The sequence below is a fragment of the Lepisma saccharinum genome, chromosome 7 (assembly GCF_977018435.1).
Source record: "Lepisma saccharinum chromosome 7, izLepSacc3.1, whole genome shotgun sequence".
NCBI lineage: Eukaryota > Metazoa > Arthropoda > Insecta > Zygentoma > Lepismatidae > Lepisma > Lepisma saccharinum.
In genome coordinates this window covers 40,241,481-40,252,930 of record NC_139235.1, presented here as the reverse complement: position 1 = coordinate 40,252,930, position 11,450 = coordinate 40,241,481, and the positions used below count along the sequence as shown (strand labels likewise).

The 11,450-nt window shown below is 38.4% G+C and overlaps 1 protein-coding gene across 2 annotated transcripts in view; it reads left to right on the top strand.

Moving 5' to 3' along the window:
• The first annotated feature begins 2,164 nt into the window (after positions 1-2,164).
• The window catches only part of LOC145989818 (uncharacterized), a 180,003-nt gene continuing 170,717 nt past the window's right edge, over positions 2,165-11,450 (top strand). The window contains exon 1 of one of the 2 annotated variants that reach the window (XM_083125182.1): positions 2,165-2,236. The gene's annotated coding sequence lies outside the window, so the exon portion shown is untranslated. The remainder of the gene's footprint in view (positions 2,237-11,450) is intronic. The other variant, XM_083125184.1, reaches the window with a different exon arrangement.

Sequence of the window (11,450 nt, the reverse complement as noted above, 5' to 3'; positions counted from 1 at the left end):
CAAACACAAAAATAGTTATTGAGGGTCATTTTAAAGTTGTTTTTTTTACTTCATTACTGTCTTCATTTGATTTTTTTTATTTTCTAAGAATTTCGGCGGGCTGCAGCCCCTTAAACCCCACTGCGTACGCCAGTGCTTGCCACACTCATCTAGCCTACGCTCGCATCAAATTTATGATTTCATCATTCATTTTTATTGTTGCGGTTACCCTAAATACGTAGAGAAGCGACGTCATATAACAACAGCGACAGCGACATTCTATGTATGTATACTAGATATACAGGGTGTCATTTTAATGGCGCCCACGGACCACAGATTCGTATAGAGGACATCAAAACAAACAACTTTTCTCAGTAACATTTCTCTCGTTGGTGCGTAGTTTCGGCGCTACAGTCGTTCAAAAAAGGCAGTTTTGCCGCCTAAATGCTGGCAACCACACACAACATTTGATTGCATTTGTGACGTCATATCCCGTCGTGAAGCGATGCGTTCCAGGGTTACCAGGAACACACATTCTATGAAAAATGACATGGCTACAATCAGCCACATTATGTACCGTAAAACAAAATGAGAAAACACGTTCTGTAACCTAACAGAAAGTAGACAAATGATACGAAAAATGGTAGACAGAAAATAAAATTTAAATAGAAGTGGTCATATCGAATTTTGTCTCAGCTTACATGTCAAATATTTGCAAATCTAGTTACCAAGTTGGCATCTACAATTTAGTCTATCCACTTCTGATACTAGTTGTCTGTGGCACATTGAACAGATGATAAAATAGAAATGAAAGAACTCAAAATTTCAAAGGTAAACAACACATAATATAATGTATATTCCGGACATTATGAGGTAAGTGGCAAAAATGGTTGAAAATACAGGGATATAAGTAGTAGTAATACAAGCTCTCCGACGACTATGTTTATGCATGCACCGGATACACATGTAATAGTTTGCAACTGTGAACAGGGCAGTATATTCCTTACTCATTCATCATTACGTTGCTACTGTGGTTGTACGTGTTTTAGCCGTAATGTAACAACGTGAACCTCGGATACTTCCGTTATCAGCACAAAAGTACCACAAGGCATCTGGACACAAACCTGCAGATATCAACCTTGTAACGAGATTTGCAAAAATTTAGCTGGGCGTAAACAGCCACATGTAAGCTGCAAGGCCAATAAAATTTATTGTTGTTGATATTTGACATGTAGGCTGAGACAAAATCCGATAATGACACTTCATTATGAATACTTTTTTACCATTTCTCATATCGTTGGTTCACTTCCCCCTTCCCCTGAGATGACTGCTGATCTACTGACTGGTAGGCTATGATGTTCGGTCTTCTGGACGCGTTTCTCGCTTCGTTTTACAGCTAATAATATTGTTGGCAGTTTGTCACTTTTCACAAAATTTGTGTGTTCCTTGCAACCCTGCCGTGCGCAGTTTCGCCGCAGGAAATTCCGTCACAGATACGATCAAATGTTGTGTTGGGTTGCCAGCATCCAGGCGGCAAAACGGTCTTTTTTGAACGGCTGTAGCGTCGAATCGACGCACCAAGAAGAAAAATGTCACTGAGAAAAGTTGTTTGTTTTGATGTCCTCTATACGAATCTGTGGTCCGTGGGCGCCATTAAAATGACACCCTGTATAAATTATAATGAACAAATTATTAATAACAAACATCTGTGAAAATTTGAAGGTATGAAGGATAATAAGTGTTGGTGTGGTAGCGAAATATTTAATACGTAAACTTGTCTTTATTTACCCATACGCAACTTCAGATTTCAATCTAGGGGCGATATAAGAGGATAGTCGTGATTTCTTTTTGTTTGATTTGTATGACGCCATTTATTGTAATTGCGTGCTGTAAACTTCTTCATATTATTGCCTAGGTCTTATTCCTTGCGTTTTGCTTATTATTCTGCCTCAAATGGTTAATAGAACCAAGTTATGGACAATTAAAAATGAAAATATTTCCCGTAAGCTTCCATTGCTACGCGAGCCTCGCCCCTTGACAGATCCCCTTGGTAACGTCAGAGCTCGTTGCGGCTTCTGGCCAATGGGAGAGCTCCGTGTCTCGGAATGCTCTTCCTAAAATACTTCTATATTCCTTGGTATACGTATATGTTAGTCCTGTATCTTTTTTGGCTGGATAGCTTCGAAGATGAATATGTTTCTGGATAAAGCAACTCAGTGCAAGGGAGGAACTTTCCGCTGTGTAGAAGAATAGGTAGGTAGGTAGAAGTTCCACAGCATAAGATATTTATTTTTAATAAAAAACTGTATATATTGGAATATTGCAATTTTAATGTGAGTTTATAATTACGTACATGTGTAAATACCAGAAAACTTTTTAGACATCAGCAATGTATGATAAGAAAGAGAATTTGATAGGAGCGAAAATATACTATAAATGTGGTACCAGTTAGATAAGTCGGAGACACATTCAACTCGTTTTTTTTATAAATAAAAATCATTTCTACTTACCTCATATGCATAGCAGAACATTTTTCAACCTGGCGATCACTTTTTTTCCACATGAAAAACACGTTATTTTTAACATTATAATTCTTTATTTTTCGTTGCTAATTCGGCGACCAAATCTTCACTCACGTTGACTGTCGTCAGCTGATATGCAGTATTGTCAGCTGATGTGCAGTGTTTCCAAACCTATGAACCTATAAATGCCGCACATGCTATTCACAAAACGTTTTGAATCGAAAATTGTTCCACAAACCATTCACGGAAGGTTAGGTTAGGGAAATTTAGAAAAATAAATTTCAACAAAAAAAAATTAACATCTTGTCAAACTACCGCGTGGTTGCTACACTGACAGTGGGTTACATAACCGAACGCACGGAACATTTGAATCATGTAGTCGACCGCAATGGTGGCACGAGCTGTCGTGAAACGGAGATGCATGAATGACGAAAAATACCTTACTTACTTACAGGCCAAATAACTTGCACGATTCGAAAAAACTATTTCCCCGGCTTCAGAAAGTCCACAAGAACGCAATTCCGTAAGTACTTTGTCGTCTTTTCTCCTGTAAAGTTGAAGAAATCCATCTCCGGCTTATCTAACTGGTACCAAAATGTGTAAAAATTGAGGTAACTGTTCCGATTGATTGTTTTATGATTTTTGATTGTTTCCTAACCTAACAGAACTAACCTATCCATGCGCCAATGGTTTGTGGGGCTAGCGCCAATGGTTTCCTTTCTTCACGACCCCGTGTTCAATTAGAAAAGGTAACAGTTTACTATCCTTCGGACACCTATAACTTCTTAGTTTCGTCAATTTTTGACATTCGTACTTACCTATCTGCTTCGCGGAACATTCCGTGAATGGTTTTTTGGGGCCATCCATCCCGGAATCTGTGGGAAATTTGGTAACATTATAGTATAGGGGTGACGGATTTCTTCAAATTTACAGGTGAAAGTAGGCTACTTACGGAAATCACTTTCTGTAGCGTTGTGGAAGTTCGTGAATGTAGTTTTGATTCATTTTAATGCGAATACATGTTGTTTTCTGCGAAAATCTCTGTCCGTCATGCGGTTTCTGCTGCCGCCATTTGCTTTCTGCCCGAGAGTACAATGTTCCTTGTGTTAAGATGATGCAACCCCATAGTCAGTGTTTCAGCCTCGCCGTATTTTCACTAGAACATGACGTGTTGAGTATTGTTTTTTTTTTTTTTAACTATGCTTGCCTAACCTAACAATCTAACCTAACCTTACGGAAAATGGTTTTTGGGGCTAACGTGAATGGTTTTTGGGGCTAACGTCAATGGTTTGCGACATATTAGCATAATTTCAAATCCGGGCACGAAAGTAGATATTTTTCGGTGAATGAGGTTGCAGCACTGCATAAATCGACAAAACACTCGCACAACGCGGCCTGAACCAGTACGCTATCGCCCACCATAATGTGTTACAGAATCGAAATAACAAGTAACAGTAAGTACTCGTAAATCTAAGAAATAGACATTATCTTCGTTAGAAATGCATTATTTCACCTTAGGAAGAGTTCCGCATTCCAAAATAGTACATTAGCAATGTAAAAAAGTGTGAAATATATGATTTATAGGTGTCACCCCCATACTATAATAGTACCGGAAATTTAAACTAAAAAATTATTTTCGTTTGAAATTTTTGAGTCCAAATTTCCCACCGATTCTGGGCTCCGTCCCTAGGGTTATTGGCCTGGCCACCCCAACTGCTAACGTGGCCCCACCTCCGCTCCGCACCGGCTTTCTCTATAGACTCCCTGTTAAAGGCATGTTAGAAATTGGCCGGAGTCACCTGGCCCCAAATGAGCCCCAAAGTTTTAAATTTGAATAAATACGTTTCCAGGATACGGAAAACTTACCTGAATTTCACACAAAACACCTTCCCGATGTTAGACAATACTACAGGTACTTATTACGGTAAGTAGTTTCTTCTGTAGTAATGAAGAAATCTGTCCGAAGGATAGTAAACTAGTACCATTCGTTCTTTTCTCGCTTCCTGAACACTCAAAATGGCAGGCAAATCTTGACTAGCGTTGTATTTTAAGAGATAAATTCCTGCATAGCCCCAAAAACCATTCGGGATAGTATGACTGTCCACAAATAGCTCCAAAAATCATTCCCGCAAAAACCATCTGGAACCATCCACGAATAGCCCCACGCACCATCACGGTTAGGTTGGGCAATACAGTGAAAAAACTGTGTGTTTGGAAACGAATTTGCGAGTATGTACGAAAAACAAGCGTGATTGTAGCTTATACCGTTCCCTCTGTAGAAGCAATGTTATTATAAACGTATTTTCATTGTATCATCTTTGATTTCCCTTCGTTCCTGTTGCATTCCGATTAGCGAAGGGAACAGGGCACGTACGTTCTCAGTGATGGTAGAAGAAGTTGACGAAGAGGATTCCGTCACTGTTCATTTTTTCCGTGTGTTTCGTGGGTGTGTGCAGTATGTCGTTGAGTAAACCAAGTGCTAGTGGTAGTGAGAGAAGAGAGAAAAAATGCAGTGTTGTACGAATCCAGGTACGACAGGCGATTTTTCAGGTGTACATTTTTTTAAAAAAATGTTCGAGTGAAGAAGAGAGAAGTAAAATTGACTATAAAAAGTGCAAGGCTCTAACAGCTGAAGCGTGTGGTGTGAATCAAGCTACTGTTTCTCGCATATGTTCGGGGGCAAAGCAACGTGGATCAGGGCATGTTTCAATCACCTAGAAAGCACATTAACGTACCGAAAAGAACAACAAACTTAGATGACTTTGAAAGAGACGTACGTAGTTCGTAGAACCGTCTTTGAATTTTACGATCGTGGCAAATTTCATACTGCCAAAAAGATAACGTACTCTTGTTAACGAAGAACTTGACAATGTAATACAAGAACAATGGGCCGTTTGTGTTAAACATGCACAACAATTACAGGAAAACGATTTTGTAAGGGAGATAGGTTGGGACGAAATTTTGGACCCAATTATAATACATTTGAAGGACAGTGACACAGAGGGCAAAAGTAGTATGGTCAGTGACATTGAGGACAACGACGGCAGTTGTTGGAGTGACGAGGTGTCCCTGGCTGTCCTCTGTCATAATCAGGTATATTCTTTTCTCCAATTGAGTTTATTATATGTTATATTATCAAATGTTCGTGCTTGCCGTGACAAGGTGTTTCGCTCAACCACGCTGTCTCTTTTCCATGTGAGATTTCGACATGGCACTGCTGCAGTGGGCTGCTATTGGCTATCGCCATATGCAGGAGATTTGATGCGCACTCTAATACATTCACCCTGATCATGTATAAGAAACATTTTACTAAGAATAAAATGTACTTTGACATAGAAAATACTAAGTGTTGCTATCTGTATGTATTTGTTATTATTCGTGGCTTCAAATGTGAAAATTGAAAGAAAGGAAGATAAAATTTTTGCCCCTCCCCCCTCTGCTTCGGCATGTTGAGAAGAAAAACAATAGACAAACTATTTCCTCATACGTCGCTTTCCTCCAAGGCATGAGATTGTAAACAATCACTGTAAGCCAGCATTTACAACGGCGCCAACTCACTTCTGCGAGCTTTGTTATTGGATGCCTCTTTTACTGAGTCGACAAGGAGGAGGTGTAAATTTAGCGGCTGCTGCTGACGTCATTAGGGAGTTGAAGAGCACCAGTGTCGATGTCGATGCATGTAGACCAGGGTTGGCATTTTGCCTGGGTTTTTTCGAAAAAAACACAACCTGGGTGGGTTTTATTGGGTTTTTCAGCTTATGTTTATAAATATAGCCTATATATTTTAAAAATGTAATACATTTTCCCCTGATAGTAATTTATTGGAACATTAAATTTGTAATGTTTTAGTTTTAGTTGTTCGATACCCGGTGGAGGCACAAGTGGTTCGGATCCTACTTTAAACTGTAGGTCCAGTCCCAATTAGCCTTACTGTGCATAAAGTGGACTTAAAACAACAAATCGAAAGTAATGTTTTAGTTCACTGAATCAAACACTAATATTTAATATTTTCTGTTAACATAGTTAAGAATTGACAATCAAGATCTCACTTTTGAAATGATTCAATAAAAATATACACAACCAATGATACAACAGACCACTGAGGGCCTAGGCTGCACTCCTACCTGATCCTATTCAGAGGTGGGAGATCATTCAACCAATTACGGGGTGACGTGTGGTCAGCACGACTAACCCCAACTTGTTGGTGTAGGTTTTCATGACCGGGTTACGCTATTCATTCGTAGCTCCCCAATTTAATCATGATGGTGAGTGTTCACCAGTCTCATACACAGGCTGAAATCTCAGGAGAAAAGCTGTTACATTTCCCCAAGGAGACTCGTATCTGCATGTGTCCCGTAGCGGCTGCTGCCTATTCACGCACTTGCATGTGCACACAAATAAATGTGCAATTGATTTTTATTATATTTATTTATTGAAAGCCATTTCTTCAAAACAGCAAATGTTCCTTGGTCACATCACCTTCCATTTACTTCCTTACGTCAGCTTTTCTATCTGAGTAACTGACGTCAAATGGGCTTGGAACACAATTGGGAAGAGCATGCAGCTGCACACCGAAGTGGTGCTGTGTTCGATGGTGGGTAGAGGAAGCAGAAAGACTCTTATGGCTTGGATGAAGGACTTTCAGACTCACTTCGCACAAAGAATTGTGACATACTAGCTACGGACATGCACTGTTCCCTCTTCGTCATGTAGTGTTTGCAATCTTTCCACTCCTTGCCGTGTGACTGAGTAAACAACAACCCATGCATCATTGCAAATTGAGGGATTTTTTTCTCAGCAAGGGAAATTTTGATCTCTGTCACCTCACGCGGTTCTGAGCAAAGCATTGAAATCCAAATGAGAGGAGGGCGGGAAAGGAAGGGAAGAGGGCGTGGCGTAGTGACGAGCATATTCAACAATGCAAAGCCAGATGCGATGAGTGGAGGTGCTGCGAGAATAGTTTTATAAAATGTCAGAGGTTTGAATTAAAAACATTCACAATGCCATAGGAATTGGTGCATTTAGACGCTCTGACTTGTATTTAGAAGTGCAACTAAAATTTCAAATAATCAGAGTTTAATCTTATATTTTTGTCACAGAACAGTCAATCCAATTCTTTAATCAGTGCATACAAGAATCTGTAACTTGTACTATTATGTCACTGATTTGAGATAATTTTTGTAAAGGTGCATTAGATTAGGGTTTCGAGGATCCTCATTACAATGACTAAAGTGAATACGTAAGTACATTTAAAATGGTAATTAACTTAAGTGTACGATGAAATGTTGATGTGCCATTAAACTTGGGTTTCTGATGGGACATACTTACATTGAAGAAGATAATATACATTATTAAAAACGGCAATTACACAAAATTCTGGCAATATTGTTATCCTTTACAAACCATAGCAGTTTATCGGTATAGCGTTGCGAGTGATTTTGTCAGGTCGTCGAATGCTGAATTTTCTACAGGTCACGAAAGAGACCAAACAACACATCTTCTCTTGTGATCGATTGAAAAATCACTAGGGTATTTTGATTTTGTAATAAACCTTATTTTTTAAATTTTCATGAAATATAACTCTGCTATAGTCTCATTATGAGGGGAAGGTGCGTCATAACTTGGATTGGAAATGCGATTAGCAGAAACGGGCAGCAATAATTGAGTGGGAATAATAACACTTCTTCTGGATGTGAATCCAAGGTGCACATCCATAGACCCACGCCACGAGCCGCCACTGGCCAGAGCCTAAAGCATGACACCTTAGATGTCAGTGCAGGACAAATTATTAAATTATGTAAAATACTATGTACTATATTTGACCAAGAGTTTAATTCTACTTTTCCTGGACAGCATAACAGTTAATAGATCTGTGATCAGTTCCCAGGGTTGGACATTGCAATACTACACTTGATAACTGTGGTGGTTTAGTTGACCTCCATGGCTGAGTGGTTAGCACAGCATGCTGCAATGCCAGGGGTCCCGGGTTTGAATCCTGATTTGGACGTTTGTCCCAATAAGGAAATAGAGAAAATCGATGTGTGTGAAAATTGAGAGAAATCAGGAGATACTACTGCTCAGGGGTATTACTTCTATTACAAATGTAAAAAAAAAAATCGACAGGCTGTGAGATTGCCATGCAGAAGACCCGGATTCGAATCTTGGGGTGGGTGATCGAGTCGTTTTCACGTTCAGAAGACACAACGGCGCTTATGGAGAAACCGCACAGTGTTGCCAATACAGCGCTAGCTCATGTCGCCGGGAAATGATGACCTTCCTTCACAATGAAGGTGTTACATATTTTGTATATATAATGATAATTATATGTAATTATTAATATTAATATTATACTGTGAACGTTACAGTTACCCTTTTTACCATGATCCATTGCGATCACTACACACGCGAGTGTAATGCACGAATATGACACTTCAGAAATCACGTAAAAAAGTAAAAATCGCCGAGAGCTCACACAACTGAAAACACTTTTTCGGGAGAGGGAAAAAGTCTAAACAGACCAAAGTAGATCTCTCACTCAAGGAAGGGGAACCTGGCACGTGGGTTAAATTCAAGTTGCAACCCAAACAAACAAATGAGTTATGGCCCACGTGAACTGATAAGACGTGAATGACTCAAGCAAGGCATGTCATATTTCTATCTTGAAGCCCCATATTTTGTCACGTGTTGGAAAGCCTTTCAAAGGTTAATATGGTGTCTATGAATTTATGTGGACGTTGGAAACTGAAAGGTGATCTTCATTTCAGTATTAATGTCGACAGTAATGTAAACGAAAACAACGTGTATTTGCGACAACACTAATGTTGCTCACAACAGCAGCATTGGAAATAATTGTCAATTATTAAATTTAAGTAATTTCAATTCTATTATAACAAACTGCATGAAGTTCATATTTTTACTGAATGGAAATAAAATAACAATTCGAAAACTTGGTGGTGATAGCCGGAATGCTGCGGTGAGTCGGCTCAAGATGGCCAGACAACGTCTCCTTACTTCGCGCGCGGTTCGGGTTAAAAAGAAACTCCAAATGCATGGAAGTAATATTTCTGGGAACCTTTGAGTGGTTATAAAAAATAATTTCATTATTTTCTCCACGACTTTGTCGCTGGAAGTTTTTACTTGGAATTACAGAACAAAAAATGGCCAGCGACGACATTTTCTACTTCACGAATATAAAAAATCTCCACATACTTTATTTGAATTTTTTTTAATGCGAATATGCTTTAAAGTATTGATAAATTCTGAGTACCACCATCACCTATGACAATTAAAAAACAGTGTCAATTTTTTTAATAATGAATGCTTCAATTTTACGGCATGTTTCAACGTTAGGAATGAAAACAATGTAAAAATTGTGTTTTCACAGAAAATTTGAGTTTTTAATTTATCTAAAATTATGTAAGCAAGTTACCAGTTTTTTGTGTTCACCATCGTATTCTCTACAAAATTTCCTGCAAAACTGCAGGTACCGATTTTACTTAAGCTAAATTTGTAAATCGAGAAATTTCACAACAGCGCGCTCGTATTTCCCATAAGAAAAGCATTGCCCATAAGAGCCCATTGTGTCTTCTGAACGTGAAAACGACTCTATAGTCAGAATTTTTCCAGTCTTGTCCCTGCATAAAGCCTCTGGAACTCACCCAGCCTCAAATCAATGGGTCCAGGGGGTTAAAGGCAACCGGAGTTTGGTTGTGATCACATCACCTCCAAAATGGCTGAGATCGAGAATACGTCGGGCCCTACCCCTATATCCCCTGAATGTGTCTTCATGACACGGTGCTATATGCATGGGGAACTTTACATTTACATACTCTACAACACACGATAGCTGCACATACACTTTTAAATCTGCTTCAATACAGTTTGTTCACAGTAGATATTTCACACTTGTTTTTTTTTTCATTTATTTTTGTGGATGTTTTAAGCTCAAATATCTTCTCCATTTATTAACCATGCGAAAATTATAAGGCTGATATATTTAATTGTCTTGGCTGATTTAATCCAAATGGAATACCATATCCATCCTTCAAAATATCTGGTTGCTATGAAAATAACAGTTTCCATGGACAAAACATTAGTGACTCCAAATTGGCTCCCAACATACATGTGCACTATATTAAAAAAAAAAAAAAATCATTGTCAAGACATAGCTTATGAAATGCCCTAAAATATTTGTCTCTTTTCTTAATGTCCAAAAATGTAGTTTAGCCAGATATTTGAATGTGGCATCAGAATTTGGAGCTTTGGAGCCACCTCAGAATATGCTAAATCAATTTTTCATCCACCATCTTGAAATGCTTTCAACAGCAAATGCACAATAAAATCATTCCCTGGGTGTATCTAGTTGCAACATGAATTTCAGCTTAAATACTCTAAATTTGCTACAAATATCATGGTCTCAAAATTGGTGACTTTCCCCCCACCCTTCCTAAACCACACACTATATTACAGAGTTTCTATTAAAAACTTCAAGCTCAAGTAATGTCCTAACATGACTGAGACTTGGTTTTTAATCTAACCTCAAATATTAGCATAACTTAAGGCTCCTGCAAGGCATGTTATATCTGTCTATCATCCACCATCTATAAACATGGTGACAAATTTTTCTCAAATATTATATGACACAAATCCTTTAAGTTTTCTTGTAAGTCTAAAAATTGCAACTCAAAACCTTTACATTTATGGCAAAATGTATGTTTGCGATTTTACCACCACTCCTCTCCTAAACTATGAAATATAATTTTAAAAATGTTACTGCAAAATTGCAGACTGACAAATTAACTACAATGACTGAGTTTAGTTCCTTATACTCCGAATATTCATTGTAGACAGTTTTGGAGAATAAGAGAGCATGGTATAGAGGGTGTGTGCAACATGAGGCAAATCAGTTTTTCATTCACCATCTTCAAACATATTGTCAGATTTCACTCA